At 42.6% G+C, this 17,085-nt stretch overlaps 1 protein-coding gene and 1 pseudogene across 1 annotated transcript in view; one reads left to right on the plus strand and one right to left on the minus strand.

The window, feature by feature from the left end:
* Positions 1 to 17,085, minus strand: part of KLHL1 (kelch like family member 1) — a 1,526,090-nt gene that overhangs the window by 1,140,254 nt on the left and 368,751 nt on the right. The gene's annotated exons all lie outside the window — the stretch shown is intronic.
* Positions 4,928 to 6,292, plus strand: LOC144773143 (glutamine-dependent NAD(+) synthetase pseudogene; annotated as a pseudogene).

Here is a 17,085-nt window from a genome sequence, read left to right on the forward strand (position 1 = left end):
TCAATGATTGGCCTTTTAGAGCTCAAGACAGATATGCAGGTCATGTGAATATTCTGTTTATATATTGTTTCTTTAATCAAGGTGGAATTACACCATTGTGCTAACTATTCCCTCCTAATTGATTCTACTTAAATCTACATCTAATGACCACTTGTTAATACGTTTTTAATCGTGTGTGAAGTACTTCTATTTCTTTCTTTTACTTCTAACTACAACCTATTACAACTACAACCAATACTAGCATATGGGATCGAATCTGTGTGAGGGAGAGATGTGATGGCCCTGGATAAAACAATCAGCAGTGCTTACAGAGCAATTTTTCATCTACTGACATACTGGTGCCCGGCCCAAATACACTTAGAATTTGGGCAGCAGAAACAATCGGTGTAAAGAAGGGGTGCATATTTAAAAATTGTCATAATATCAGTGGCGCTGAACTACAAACTCTTAACTTGCACAGATGGAGAGAACTGTCATGCCACGAAAAATCACCTGCTTGAGTGTATCTGCTTGATTCCCAAACGAGATTGGGACTAGCCAACCTTTAGGCACCCCCTTTAGCTCACCAGAATTTCAAAAACGTTATAACAAAAGTAACAAGAATGACATCTATTGCAGAAGACAAAGAAACACTGGCTATAAGGGCACATGGCTGGACACTGCTTAATGAATACAAAGCTCTCAAACCACAAATGTATTTAAAAACGAAGATAAAAAAAATTCTTAAGGTTATGTCTTGGCATTTTACCAATCCTCCCGCACCTGCTGCCTTGGAAAAGGAGACCAGGAGAGAGGACTTGCCACCTCTGTGGAAAAAGAAATGAGGACCTTGTGCACATCATCTGTATCTGCCCTAGTCTAAAGGACACAGGATGCTTTTTACTACGCCCAATATTCAAACAGAGCAGCACCAGGACCTGTAGACAGCAGTAAAGCTATGCTTCAACCCTGCCGAAACTCAGTTAAAATAACAACTTACAAAGTTCTTTGATAGAGTGGAAGAAAGACTCAAACGCAAGCCACAATGCGAACAGTGATCAACATATAGTATTTCTCATGTGAACTCAAACGTTCGGTCACTTTTAATTGGCACATTCCATCCTTTCATGCGATTGGTTGGATAGACTGCGCAGTCCATGTTTTTACATCAGGAAGCACAGGCACTTTAAATCTAAAACGACTTTTAATCTCAAAATTGACATCAAGACTGAGAGCTGGATGCGGACTTCCACTCACATTGCATTTTCAGCAAGCTTAACATAAAAGACTGTATACTTTGGTAAACCTACAAATCCGGTGTGACAGCGCGTTGATGTCAGAGATTGACACTTGTAGCGGCACCAATACACACGTATTCCGTATATCCTTGCCTGTATTCAGGACCACTTGCACACATAATTGGCTTGTTTTAATTTTTTCTTTGCTATTACGAACAATATCAATAGCACCCATGGTTTGAAAATGTAACCCGAGGTTTTACTGACTGCCCCCATGCCTGGGACTACTATTCCCATGATTCCCTAATCGTGGTTTGATGCATCGAACTGCGCGTCATGACGTTACACGCACGTCATGACGTCATTTCCTGTTTTCACGGGGGGACGCTTCTCCTCCTCCCGGCTTTTACCGGAAGTCATTGCATTTAAACTCCAGCCCGAGCCATACCACTGCTCAAGCCGAGGACTGGAACCACATTAGTTTGATACACTGGGTGAGGACTTGAATTCAAGTAAGTTCGCTCGTTATGTCGAGACACGCAGCGTGTCTTCGTATCAGGGCATATATCCCTACGGTATTCATTTCTCCTAGAAACAGGAGGCCGCATACTGCTCCTTTACTTGCCTCCCCGACCACTCCCGTTTTTTAACATTATTTATAGGATCACCCACATTATCGATCCGGTCCTGTGTGATGAGCGCAGCCCTCCCAATTTGGGTAATTTACAATGCAAATACTAACAGCTGGTTGGTGTGAGTGAAAGAGTGTGTATTTTTATGCATGGTAGGTGGTCTTTCATTCATTTTCCAACACTTTAATGACGGTGATTGACTTGCTGCAATCTGAGACTGATTTTATTGGTACAAACTACTTCCTGCAACCCATACTAACACGAAAATAGTGTTAGAATGCGAATTAAGTTGCCACTCTATAGGTCTGTCACATATAATTAGTATGTCACAGAATGACCATGATGAGTGGCACGAGGGGGATTTTCCTCCTATAGCGGCATGCACACAAAGATTGGCATGCTAAGCACAATACACCTATTGGGTAAGAAAGCACTGATTCATAATGTTTTTATGAATCCTATGTTTGTGTCTGTTCTTGATTCTACACCACAGATGGAGCCTGGCAACACACAGACACACTAAAACGTCACACACCGCGAGGGGTGGCTACTCTTCCCTAGCTTCACAGAGAGGATAGGGATTACCCATCCTGTAAATCCCCACACATATAGGGGGGTTATCTCCTGTTGCCCTGAAGAAAGTCCTGGACCTTTATGGTCGCCTTGGACTGTATGTAACATGTCGGCACTAGGGACTTATTACCATTAAACTCCAATTAGACCCGCTTTTTAGATTTTTATTGACCCAGGCAAACCCAAGAATAAAGGGAAACCCGGGGTCTGACTGAGGTTTTTTATCTTTAAGCCCCCCGGTCTTCATCTATCTGAAGAGCTCCCAACACTGAGGTTGAGCCCACCCCGACTTTTAGGGGTAGGGGTGACCTGATGATGAAGTATGACACCACTAGGGTGTGTGAGGGTAATTAAAAACAAAACATGCTTTTCCCAAAACAGATGATTGCGATTAGCACAACCTTACACTGGAGAAGTTTCCTTCAATTTTAGGTTTCTCATTTGTTTTGTCCCTGTACATGGGTACAGGAGACATACCATCTATTCTGACCAGTGGTCAGTCCATTGGAGTATTTTATGTGGTATAAAGTTTAAAGCGAGGATATACTCCGATTATTATTCCTGTTCAACCCTCTCGATACTGGGAATGTTCCCGGTAATCTTATGTGTTAACTGACCGGATAAGGACCTAGCTGGGATGTAGACTTTCTCTCAGTATGAGTTTGAAAATCTTAAGTAAGGAAAACTTTCCTTCCTTGAGTCCCCTCCCTCGCCAGGGTTTCCCCACTGTGACATGCTTCATCATTGGGGCCATCGCAACCCGCTGCTGGCTGAGGGGTGCTACGACTTGCCATGAGACGTAGGAGCACTAATCTTGAGGATCTATGTGTAGTGCAGTGGTGTGGTGGAGTGAAGTGTATTAAAAAGTACCTAACTAGTAGGCAGAAAAAACTTTATTCAGGCTCCTAGTTGGTCTATCAAAACTGGGGTGAGTCTCTAGTGGGCCTATCCAAATGCGTTAGGGGTCCCTAGTAGATGTCAACATTTTTCGAGCTTCCCCACAGCTCTTCTTCAGGACAACACAGGGTCCCGCCCTCTGTGTACCACTCCAAAGTGACCTACAGTGAGATAAGTGAAAAAACCTAAACGCTGCAAAATAAAGCAGGTGTTAGTAATACATACAGTACACAATTGTCACGTAGTATAGGTACATAATAGTCCCATGGTATTTGTAAAAAGAATAAAGAAAGAACAATGGTGGAAGTAACCCAGCCCCCTGTTGGGGGTGGGTGGGATGAGGCATAATACCCAAGGGCTCCTAGCAATGTGTGCTTTCATTCTGCCAAAATGTGATTAACCTTGCAGAGCTGCGAAATAACATGCTTGCCTAAAGTTATGGTGGAATTTCGGTGTGTCTAAGGAAAAAGTTTAAAAATGCACCTGGTAACTACACCGTGGACATGACAAACATATAGACAGAACATTTAACGTAAAACATGAACAACATACTGTATATTAAGCAACAATGTGCCTCATGGTCTCACGGGGGGTGGGAGGGTTCCGTCTGGAACTCTAGAAAAAATGGAGGAGAAACAATGTAATTTGCCGTTTTTCGCTCGAGGATCGTGTTGGGGATGAAAGATGCAAAAGAAATCCAAACGCGCCTAGGGCAGGCCCCGCAGTGTGCTCGGTTCCCGTATACAGCCTGTAATGCAAATCCACTTACTTGTGTGATATCCTCTTGGTCAGTAGACCTAGTGATCCTCCCTCGAGACTGCATATTGGTGTCTCTCACTGGGGAGCTGGGTTAAAATGAAGTGTTTCCGTCTAGTCATACTAGGATGACTAGAACGCAAACCTTCCCAAAATGGCTCCCAGAATCGTGCTAATGGTGAAGCCCTTTAGAAATGAAAAATATGCTTGTCTCATATATGAAGAAGGGGCTATTTTCCGTGCTATAAGGTAATACACAACAAAGACACAAAACAGTGGATAAGACAAGTGGCGTATTGGTTGTTAGCATTGTGCAGCCAAACATGCGGTTGTGGATGATTATGATTGCGCTTTGTCTACACTGCGTGCTTCGTTTTCACAGGGTATACTTCAATGTTGCAGGACTACTGCCAAAGGTGGACATTGGCTGGCATGCGTAAGAATTAATGAGGATTAATCCCCTTAGAGGTGCTCAATTAATGGATCGGCCTCTGATGGTGATGGATGAGGAAATGGTGTGATGGGCATAACAGTGTGCCGCAAAATATGCCATTAGCCAATCGATCATTAATGCCTGGGAGGATGGTGTTTATTGCATGTAATAACAGGAGCTGATAGTACCCAATCAAATAATGGTTTTTGGGCCGGGGTTATGTGCCGCACTTCCTGCGGTTTGTCAATAAATCCATGAATGGTATGTGTTAAAACACAGGGTAATCTGTTTGGTGTCTCGTCATCAGATAGGGAATTCTGTGTTAGAGTGGATGTATTGGACAAAAGACACAAAGTACATTAAACTGAAAAAAGACCAAAAATCATTCTCCCATGAAAAAGTCTATCCATACACCAAAGATGACTACATACCATCAGGAAGGAATCCAGGCTATAACACCGACCGTGATGGATCAGACGCAGGCTCGGACCATTTGGATACTGGTTATAATCACAACTACAGAAACAGAACCAGACATCCATGAGGAGGACGGTCAAGAAACCAAAGGGCACCCAACTTTGGATGGCTACAATTCCATGGACCACCACCGCCGTATGAGGGAACACACCCATTCTTTTATGGACCACCGCTATTTCACCAACAAATATGATGATGTGGAGGTCTTGACTGCAACATTGGATTTGGAAGACATCAGGAGTTACAGGGCAGAGATGTCCTCTCGAAGTCTGGCGGCAACCAAAGTAGCGCCCTACCACAGAATAAAGGCCGACTTCGCTCTGTCGTCCTCTGATGATATCTTTGCCGTCACCAACACTCCCATACAGTGGCAGTATCACAGCCCCGAAGAAGAAATCAGTCTGGGACCAGCCTGTTGGCTTTGGGACTACTTGCGGCGTAGTAAACAGGGTGGATTCCTGCTGCCTCTCAGTGGTGGAATTGATAGCTCAGCGACCGCTTGCATCGTGTTTTCCATGTGCCACCAGGTTACGCGTGCTGTGAAGAACGGAAATATGCAAGTGCTAGACGATGTCCGGAGTCTAGTGCATGATGACACCTACACGCCAGGAGACCCCCGGGAGTTCTGCCAACGTGTCTTCACCACCTGCTACATGGCAAGTGAGAATTCCTCCAAAGACACTTGCAACATGGCGAGACTGCTGGCAGAGCAAGTAGGCAGTTGTCATCTGAATGTGAACATAGACGGGGTGGTGAAGGCTGTAACAACCGTTTTTAGCATGGTGACGGGAAAGGTCCCGTTGTTTCGAGTCCACGGTGGGAGCAGCAGAGAGAACCTGGCACTACAGAACATACAGGCGAGGGTACGGATGGTCATCGCCTACCTCTTTGCTCAGCTGAGCCTCTGGTCACGTGGTATGCCTGGGGGACTTCTAGTGCTGGGATCAGCGAACGTGGACGAGAGCCTTCGAGGATACTTGACGAAGTATGACTGCTCCAGCGCTGATCTTAACCCTATCGGCGGTATCAGTAAGACGGACCTGCGGAGCTTCATAGAGTATTGCGTGGACCATTTCCAGCTCACGGCGCTGAAAAGCATTTTGGTGGCACCACCCACCGCAGAGTTGGAGCCTCTTGCTGATGGACTAGTGTCTCAAACCGACGAGGCAGACATGGGGATGACCTACACAGAGCTCTCCGTCTACGGTAAGCTGAGGAAGGTTTCCAGAACTGGACCATACAGCATGTTCTGCAAACTCGTCAACACTTGGGCACATATTTGTTCACCAAGACAGAAAAGAAATTGAAAGACAAGAAAGAAGATGTGTGGCACATTTTGACTCTCTAAACACCTTTAAAAACAGCATTACCAACTAACTCTTCCAAGGCCATCCTTCTTCACGGCACAAAATGACAACGCTGACTCCGTCCTATCACGCGGAGAACTACAGCCCGGATGACAACTGGTTCGACCTGCGCCCCTTCCTGTACAACACCGCCTGGCCCTGGCAGTTCCGGTGCATCGAGGAGCAGGTATCCAAGTTGGAAAAGAAATTGGAACTGTCTGCACATGAAGAGTTGGATTGATGTTATTCTGCTATTTGACTTTTGTCTGTGTGATTCGTTCACTCTTTACCATGAATTTGAATCTCTCGAACATAACACAGAATTTTGAAGTCGATGCTACAATAATGCAATGTTTGCCTGAGTAGCTAATATGAAATCAGTGGTAGTGCAAGGACATTGTTAACCTCTTGCCTACTCATCACACAAGGTTAAGTAGGTGTAGAGAGGTGGTCTGGAAGACGAGCACATTTTCCAATCAGTTTTTGAATGTAGGGGGTGTCCACCAGAATTCTGTAGGTGTGGAATCCTACACTTGTTCTCCAGGTAGCATAAAGGTAACACCATTGAACGCGGAACCTCACATTCTCATAAAGCACGGAAGAGCGCTTTCAGAAACAAGTAGTGGTATTTAGAGGGTGTACCAACGGCAGCCACGAGGAAGTGCATTTAGCTACAATGAAAACCACAGACATTCGTTGTTGTGTGCTCCAGATGTTGAAGCCTTGAACGATATGTTCATGCCCTTAATCCACGATGAGAACTAGAGTCCCCCTTTTTAATAAGTGGGTAAAAGGACACATGTCCAAAGAAAGTCCTGGTGTGGCAAGGGGTCTTTCGTATTTCCTGCTCATGTAAATGTCGATTGCTGTGTTTTTCTGAAACTACCAGATAAGGAAAATGTCCATTCTGTGATGCTCCTTACAAACACAGCAGCTGAAATGTGGTACTAGGAGAGATGAACTTGTGGTTCCACCTTGTAGGTAGAAGGAAGAAAAGTATCAGTAGACTTGGGTGCTGGACAAGAAGCATTGGTCACTATCCAGGAGTGGAGAGTACGGCTGACCCCTCCCGGCTCCATAGAGCACGATGAATCATCAGGGTATATAAGATACTGTTCCTGGGTGAGGTGTAGGACACATGGACCGGTTGCTGGACGGCTGCTTATATAGGACTTTCCATCTTCAGTTGCCATTGCTTAATAAGGTACGATCCAAGCATATAGGATACTGGTGCAGAGGCGAGGGATAGACATGTGCAGGGGTTCCTGGAGGGCTGCCGTTCTAGCTAAAGGTCAGACAGCACATAAGGTACACTGGAAGCACTACACGACCTGACATATTTGTATATTCTGATATAACTGTGCTATTCTAGACAGTTGGTTATAACTTGTTTAGGGTTCGACACTATTTGTGGATGAGTAATAAAATTCATATGGGGGCGTGTTTAATTATGCCCTGATATATTTATCGAATTACTGCTGAGTTGTTTACTGTAGTCACAGTCATTTTAGTGCACGATTTACAGACAGGCTATAATAAATGCTCAAATCTTTTGAAATATCAAAAAAAAAAAAAAAAAAAAATATACCAACAACAATCTCATGCCTATTCGGACCAGGCAGAACAACCAAGCCAGCCTGTTTTAGGACGGGGCAAGGGACCCCAAAGAGGAAAACCCAGAAAAAGCTAACAAGTACAGTGGGCACAATCCCTGGAAGTCTCGAGGAGCCACACCAGGAGCATGGGTCCACCGAATCTCCCATCTGGCAGCAACCAACCAGTCTAGTAGTGAATCTATCAGACATCATCCTGACCCCCACACAACAATCCGTCCTAGAGAAAGGACTGGGTTTCGTACCAACGCCAATTATGGACAAATTTAAGCTGCTGCGAGCTCAACGAGCTCATCCGCAAGATAAATTTGCAAGTCTTTTTCAAGGACAAACCACTCAATGACACCCAACCAAGTGACAGGGGCCTGCACAGAAAATCGAATTCTACACCACCAGCGGCAAGTCTCCCAGTGGAATTACTTGCTTTCGGAAAAGCAGTCCTGAAGGAAGTATCCAATATCGACCCAAGGACCATAAAAGTGTTCCGCAATACTAGCAAAAAAGAACAAAAGGTGATACAACAACTGGCAAACAGCAAAGAGGTGACTATCAAACCAGCAGACAAGGGAGGAGCCATAGTGCTACAAAACTCTACAGAATACCGTAGAGTCTGTCTCAACCTACTGGGAGATGAAAGAATTTACATCAAGATAAAAGAAGACCCTATCGAACGATTAAGCATCGAAATAGCATACTTGGTAGAGGATCAATAGCCAACAACTGGATCACCAAAAAGGAAGAAGATTTCCTGGAAAACACCAAGCCCACTACCCCATATTTCTACACCATTCCCAAAATCCATAAATCTATGGATAACCCACCAGGAAGACCAATAGTCTCGGGGATAGGTTCAATATTAGAACCCGTTTCTTGATTTGCCTACGCTTTCCTGCGGCCACTAGTACAAAGTACCAGTACGTACTTGCAGGACACTAAAGCAGTCCTCGGTCTTCTCCAAGACCTACCTTTTGATCCCACAACTCATATCCTGATTGGCCTGGTTGTGGAAAGCCTATATACCAGCCTTCCACGCAAAGCTACACTAGACATCCTGGAAGAAATACTATTCCAAGAATCATGGCAGTACCACACACCCAGACATGTAGTTCTCAAATGTTGCCGGCTGGCCCTCACAGAGAATTACTTCAAATTTGAAGACATACTATTCCGCCAACAGCATGGTACCAGCATGGGGAGCACTTTCGCGCCGAGTGCAGCAGGACTCTATGTCCACTACCTTGAGAAGCAAAAGATATTGCATGATTCAAACCCACATTTTGCACACCTCCAATTATGGAAACGTTGCATCGATGATGTGTTCATAGTATGGAGAGGCAATGAAGCAGAAGCAACAGACTTCATCAACTAGCTAAACCTCCAAGACCAGTTTTTTAAAATTCACTTTCACCATGAGCAGACCCCAACTGGTTTTCCTTGATCTGAATATTAAAGCCCACAATGGTCGCTTAACAACCACCACTCACTTCAAACCTACAGCCAGGAACTGTCTCCTAATATACAACAGTTTCCACCCAAGACGATTGAAAGAGAATCTTCCCTTCTGACAAATTTTGCGTTTAAGACGTAAGTGTACTGAAAGGGATGACTACAATATACAAGCAAGAGACCTGGCAGAGAAACTTATAGCAAGGAAATATCTTAGGCAGTTAGTTTCCAAAGCCAAAAAAAGAGCCCTGAATAATCACAGAGAGGCCACCCTTGAACCTCGACAATCAGCAATGTATGAGAAACGACCAATATGCATAACAACAACGTTGCATCTAATAAAGTAAAGAAAATAGTGAACAAACATTGGCGGACACTCAATAGTGGTGATTAAGACATGCCAAAACCCCTGTTCAGCCACAAAAAAGGCAAAAACCTGAGAAACCATTTTGTCCACACACTCCTGAGAAATATGGGGCACCCAGTTGGACCTCAAACGGTGCTTCAAACATTACCAGGAGGACACTATGCCTGCAGCAATTGCAGCGTTTGCCACCTGACTACTGCCACCAAGAAAGTGGAATTCAACAACAAAATGACCTGGGAACTACGGAACTTCACTAATTGTAACACCACAGGAGTCAGATACCTGATCACCTGCATCTGCAACCTCCACTATGTTGGGATGACTACCAGAAAAGTCAGCACCCGAATAGTGGAGCACCGTAGCAACATAAGGTGTCAGAGGGCCACTACTAAAATTACATCTTACTTCATAGAAACTAAGCACACACCCAATGACATGAAGTGGGTGGTTTTAGAACACATCAAGCACAGTGAGAACCAAGAACATATACTCCATGAGAAAGAACGTTGGGTTTTCAAACTACGGGCAGACAGTCATGGCTTGAATGACAATATCCAGTGGGGCCAATTCACCCAATGACTCACTCTTTAGGATTTCAGTGTTTTGCCCAATACATCCGCCCTAACACAGAATTCCCTAGCTGATGATGTGACACCAAACAGATTAACCTGTGTTTTAACATATACCATTCATGGATTTATTGACAAACCGCAGGAAGTGCGGCACATACCCCTGGTCCAAAAACCATTATTTGATTGGGTACAATCTGCTCCGTGTTATTACACGCAATACACACCATCCTCACAGGCATTAATGATTGCTTGGCTAACCGCATATTTTGCGGCACACTGTTATGCCCATCACACCATTTCCTCATCCACCACCATCAGAGGCCGATCCATTAATTGAGCACGTCTAAGGGGATTAACACTCATTGATTCTTATGCATGACAGCCAATTTCCAGCTTTGGCAGTAATCCTACAACATTGAAGTATACCCCGTGAAAACTAAGCATGCAGTGTAGAAGAAGCGCAATCATGAACATCCACAACCGCATGTTTGGCTGCACACTGCTAACGACCAATACACCACTTGTCTAATCCACTGTTTTGTGTCTCTGTTGTGTATCACCTCATAGCACAGAAAATAACCCCCACTTCATATATGAAACAAGCATATTTTTCATTTCCAACAGGGCTTCGCCATTAGCATGATTCTGGGTGGCCATTTTGGGAAGGGTTTGCGTTTTAGTCATCCTAGTATGACTAGACGGAAACACTTCCTTTTAACCCAGCTCCCCAGCGAGAGATACCAATATGCAGTCTTGAGGGAGGATCACTAGGTCTACTGACCGAGAGGATATCACACAAGTAAGTGGATTTGCATTACAGGCTGTATACGGGAACCGAGCACACTGCGGGGCCAGCTCTCAGCCCTTTTGTTTTTCTTTTGCATCTTTCGTCCCCAACACGATCCGCGAGCGAAAAAGGGCAACTGACAATGTTTCTCCTCAGTTTTTTCTAGAGTTCCAGATGGAACCTTCTCACCCCGCTTGAGACCATGAGGCACATTGGTGCTTAATATACAGTATGTTGTTCATGTTTTACTTTACATGTTCTGTCTTTATGTTTGTCATGTCCACGGTGTAGTTACCAGGTGCATTTTTTAACTTTTTTCCTTAGACACGCCTGAATTCTACCATAACTTTAGGCAAGCATGTTATTTCGCAGCTCTGCATGGTTAATCACATTTTGGCAGAATGAAAGCACGTTTTGCAAGGAGCCCTTGGCTATTACGCCTCATCCCACCCACCCCCAAGAGGGGGCTGGGTTACCTTAACCATTGTTCTTTCTTTATTCTTTTTACAGATACTATGGGACTATTATGTACCTATACTACGTGACAATTGTGTACCGTATGTATTACTAACACCTGCTTTATTTTGCAGTGTTTAGGTTTTTCACTTATCTCACTGTAGGTCACTTTGGAGTGGTGTTAGCATAAATATGGGACCCCCTCTATAGATATTTTCTAGGTCAGGGAAAGAGGGGAAAACAACAACAATATACAATATTTCCCTCACGACCTATTCCAATTTCAACCAGACACTTTTATATCCACTTATTTACCATACACAAGGTGACTCCAAATGTAACTATTTTTAAATTTTTATTTTATTTATTCATTTTTTGTCATTTCTGTAGATTATTTCTTCATTTCACAAAAACATAGATTTACAAAACAGCATTTTAAAATCTTTAGAACAATTCATCAATAGACATCGTACAAAACAAAAAGAAAAAGAAACCTAAATATTTATAATACATGCATACACTCATTATCAATCATACAACATTCATACTGCAATCTATATTAGAGGGATCACGTATGGTTGTGTGATCTAATACGCAAGGTCGACGCGTTTCGGTGGGTTTGTGACCACCTTCCTCAGGACCTCTTGACAGCACAATCGTTCAATCCACAAAACATCAAACTTTCTGTATCGACATCTGCAATAATAAATAACATTCAGTACATGATATCTATAATTTCTTCCATTGATTTACATGTTTGCATCACCTTGTGCATTTATCACAACAGTTAGAACAATTATACTTTATTACTTTTAAAGTTTCTATGAGATAGCTCCAAGACTGCAAAGAAGGCACCCTATTTTCACTTATTAAGAGAAATTGGGGAAAACAAGAGATTTACAAAAGAAGAAAAATAGAAACGCACAGAAGGCATAATTAAAAAGGATGCTTCAAAGTTTATCACTAGTCTCCCAGTGTACATCAGATCAGCATAGAGAGAGAGAAATAATGAATACAATCCTCACCTATAAAAATACAGGAGAGTGGTTCCACTAGTCTTTTCTGGTTTTAGCTTGAGAACCAAATGCAAGCCATCCACTAAAAAAATATAAATATACGACTCAGCATAAGAAAAGATTATATATCTTATTAACCGAGAACTTATCATGATTCTGATCGACTAGGACAAGATTCTCTGCTATATTTCTAGTTGTTTCCAGTAGTTGAATCTAGTTTGACAACTCGGTAATAGTCTATCTTTACTAAGCATTGATCCACAAAAGATTGCAGATCTTACCTGCAGGTCATCAACTTGCTATTTAGATTTTATAAATTCCATGGAAGTGAGGAGCGTCCAGAGATAGGTGGATTCCCTAAAAAAGATATAAATATAATTCTATTCACAAAATAAATTCAATCCTAGATATGGTTCTACACCCATCTCTCAACACGTCACCTCAGGGCAGTGATTACTAACCTTGCTTAACGCAATCTGTCTTTGCACGTATTTCTGATAACCGCCGGGTGTATCCGAGTCAGCTAAATCGGCTTGTGGTTCCAGGCGTGTCTTTTTTTGTGTCCACAGTAGGCTGGGAATCGCGTAACTAGAAATAAGACAAGAACCTTAAGCGGTCATATCGTATGCGGCTCCTTACTTTGGATAATTATTACACCAAAGTTTAAAATCGCAAGAACTACAAAAACTACCGATAAGTTTATTCTAAGAACTTGTATTCTACCTAAGCGGTCCCAGAAATCCCTCTTACGCAACAAACCGGCTCGGTATTCCGCATGGTGCACCCAACACAACGGAGAAACCTAAGTAAGATTACGGCGTCTTAACCTAATGTACAGGTATCGCACTCACCTTCGTGAAAATAACGAGCCGCCTACAAACACCTCCTCACATGTGGATCCAGAAGACGAAACTACGGATCCATATCTTGCCTTTAAATAGAAGGTCGCAGCGCGCCAAATGTCAGTAATTGACGTTCGCTTAATTGGCAAGTGGTGTGGGCTTAATGCGCGCCATGTTTGAATGGTAGAAACATGGTCTCGCCATTCCTAAATGGTGTGCTTGTACTTAGAACACGTCGTAGCACGCATGACAGCAGTGATTCATATATCCCTGCTTGCCAGGTAAAATAAGAGTAATATTTTACCGTTACAGCGCCATTTGTAAGTCGTCTCTTTAAAAAGTAAGACGTAGGACACCTCATATCAGTAATTGACATATCCCTAATTGGCGGATGAAGTTAGTAAAATGAGCGCCATTTTTGAATGGTGAATCTACATTGTATTACCATTTTCAAGCGATGTATCTGAAGTTACACCGCAAGCGCCATTATTAAATGGGAAACTGGTATTCATTACTCCATTGCCAACCTATATGCAGGCGGTTGAAAGAGTACGCCATTACTAAATGGGCGATGTTGCAAAGACGAGGTACAGCATAAATGCCCTAATCCTCCACAAAAAGATATATTTTTTTATTTTTAGTAGTTTGTATTTAGACCACGACGGACTCATTTATTTACTAGCCTATTCACAACACCGAAAATTATTAGATGGAGGGTTTACGTCAGTTATTGAGGTTCTCTTAGTGCATCTGATTTTTATTACTGGTATTTCGTGAGTTAGTGAGTATAACTACACTTTGCTAGTTATCACTTTACACGGCCTATGCATCTATTGATGTTAATATCCGGTATTATATGTCCAAGGCCTCATATGCTAATCTATCCGGATCTATACTACAGTTAGGTTTTGGAATCGTTGTGAGGAACTCAACGCTCTCTATATATACAGTAAATTTATCCTGTTATGTACCAGGAAATATTTTCGTTGAGGCCCACTCTCACTGTGTCCAAATGAAAAATCCAAAAACATTCCCGTTTTTTCCTTGTCCTTTCCATAATTTCTCCATTTTTATGGAGGACTTTTTCCAAAATACACCATTGGAGATCAGATTCACTATGGTTTAAGTCAAGACAATGTTGGCTCAGGGGTGCTGTCAGTTTACGAGTTCTTACAGCTGACTTGTGCTCACTGAATCTAAGACGGAACTCTCTCCCTGTCTCACCAATGTATGCAAGTCCACATGGACAGGCAATATAATATATAACATTTTTACTCCTACAGTTGGTAAATGATTTTAATGTTATATTAATATTGTTGTGTCGAATGGTATCACTTATTATAGCTGAATCACAGGCGTGACAGTTGCCACATCTGTGATTGCCACGCAGTGTATCCAAGCCTGTCAAGGTGGTTTGAGATTCGCGTACCTTGCTTTTATTCCTTGTGTGGACCAGCCGGTCTTTCAGGTTCCTGTTGCGTCTATAGGCTATCAGTGGTCGTTCCCACGCTCTCTCATTCTCGACCTCGAGAATTCTCCAGTTTTTATTGATTACATTTTTTATCTTATAGTTTAAGGTGGAGTGATTTATCACACATGTTATTTTATCTTGTGATTTCCTGTTCCCACGGTTCAGTAAGGCATCCCTGTCATAGTATTTGGCTCTTTTTAGAGCTTGACGTACCAGACGGTGTGGATATCCTCTATTGACCAAACGTTTTTTCAGAGCTAAGCTGTGAATATTATAGTCAGATAGGGAAGTACAATTACGACGAATACGCAGAAATTCCCCAAAAGGGATAGAGTCTTTCTGGCAATGCGGATGAAAGCTATTAAATTCCAGAATTGTATTTTTGGCCGTTGGTTTACGGAAAAGACTCACAGTCAGCATGCCTTCTTTTCCCTCAATTACAATATCCAGATATTCTACTCTGCTATGGCTATAGTGCGAAGTGAACTTCAGATTGCTGTCACTCGCATTGAGCCATAAAATGTATTCGTCCAGTTGTGCTGTATCACCATGCCAAATGAAAAAAATGTCATCAATAAATCGTCGCCACACAGAAACATTCTCAAAAAAAGGGGCAGCTGTATTGTAAATATTCTTCCTCTCCCACTCTCCCATGTATGTATTTCCTGGTACATAACAGGATAAATTTACTGTATATATAGAGAGCGTTGAGTTCCTCACAACGATTCCAAAACCTAACTGTAGTATAGATCCGGATAGATTAGCATATGAGGCCTTGGACATATAATACCGGATATTAACATCAATAGATGCATAGGCCGTGTAAAGTGATAACTAGCAAAGTGTAGTTATGCTCACTAACTCACGAAATACCAGTAATAAAAATCAGATGCACTAAGAGAACCTCAATAACTGACGTAAACCCTCCATCTAATAATTTTCGGTGTTGTGAATAGGCTAGTAAATAAATGAGTCCGTCGTGGTCTAAATACAAACTACTAAAAATAAAAAAATATATCTTTTTGTGGAGGATTAGGGCATTTATGCTGTACCTCGTCTTTGCAACATCGCCCATTTAGTAATGGCGTACTCTTTCAACCGCCTGCATATAGGTTGGCAATGGAGTAATGAATACCAGTTTCCCATTTAATAATGGCGCTTGCGGTGTAACTTCAGATACATCGCTTGAAAATGGTAATACAATGTAGATTCACCATTCAAAAATGGCGCTCATTTTACTAACTTCATCCGCCAATTAGGGATATGTCAATTACTGATATGAGGTGTCCTACGTCTTACTTTTTAAAGAGACGACTTACAAATGGCGCTGTAACGGTAAAATATTACTCTTATTTTACCTGGCAAGCAGGGATATATGAATCACTGCTGTCATGCGTGCTACGACGTGTTCTAAGTACAAGCACACCATTTAGGAATGGCGAGACCATGTTTCTACCATTCAAACATGGCGCGCATTAAGCCCACACCACTTGCCAATTAAGCGAACGTCAATTACTGACATTTGGCGCGCTGCGACCTTCTATTTAAAGGCAAGATATGGATCCGTAGTTTCGTCTTCTGGATCCACATGTGAGGAGGTGTTTGTAGGCGGCTCGTTATTTTCACGAAGGTGAGTGCGATACCTGTACATTAGGTTAAGACGCCGTAATCTTACTTAGGTTTCTCCGTTGTGTTGGGTGCACCATGCGGAATACCGAGCCGGTTTGTTGCGTAAGAGGGATTTCTGGGACCGCTTAGGTAGAATACAAGTTCTTAGAATAAACTTATCGGTAGTTTTTGTAGTTCTTGCGATTTTAAACTTTGGTGTAATAATTATCCAAAGTAAGGAGCCGCATACGATATGACCGCTTAAGGTTCTTGTCTTATTTCTAGTTACGCGATTCCCAGCCTACTGTGGACACAAAAAAAGACACGCCTGGAACCACAAGCCGATTTAGCTGACTCGGATACACCCGGCGGTTATCAGAAATACGTGCAAAGACAGATTGCGTTAAGCAAGGTTAGTAATCACTGCCCTGAGGTGACGTGTTGAGAGATGGGTGTAGAACCATATCTAGGATTGAATTTATTTTGTGAATAGAATTATATTTATATCTTTTTTAGGGAATCCACCTATCTCTGGACGCTCCTCACTTCCATGGAATTTATAAAATCTAAATAGCA

Source organism: Lissotriton helveticus, chromosome 8, assembly GCF_964261635.1.
Source record: "Lissotriton helveticus chromosome 8, aLisHel1.1, whole genome shotgun sequence".
NCBI lineage: Eukaryota > Metazoa > Chordata > Amphibia > Caudata > Salamandridae > Lissotriton > Lissotriton helveticus.